This window comes from Austrofundulus limnaeus, unplaced genomic scaffold (assembly GCF_001266775.1).
Source record: "Austrofundulus limnaeus strain Quisiro unplaced genomic scaffold, Austrofundulus_limnaeus-1.0 Scaffold2795, whole genome shotgun sequence".
Lineage (NCBI taxonomy): Eukaryota > Metazoa > Chordata > Actinopteri > Cyprinodontiformes > Rivulidae > Austrofundulus > Austrofundulus limnaeus.
Genome location: NW_013955197.1, coordinates 1 through 325, shown reverse-complemented (window position 1 = coordinate 325; position 325 = coordinate 1).

The window sequence follows — 325 nt, the reverse complement described above, 5'->3', positions numbered from 1 at the left end:
ATGTGGACACATGTTGGACATAAGTCTTGATGTGGACACGTTGGAGGTATATCTTGATGTGGACACATGTTGGACATATGTCTTGATGTGGACACATGTTGGACGTATGTCTTGATGTGGACACATGTTGGACATATGTCTTGATGTGGACACATGTTGGACATATGTCTTGATGTGGACACGTTGGAGGTATATCTTGATGTGGACACATGTTGGACATATGTCTTGATGTGGACACAAGTTGGACATATGTCTTGATGTGGACACCTGTTGGACGTATGTCTTGATGTGGACACAAGTTGGACGTATGTCTTGATGTGGACAC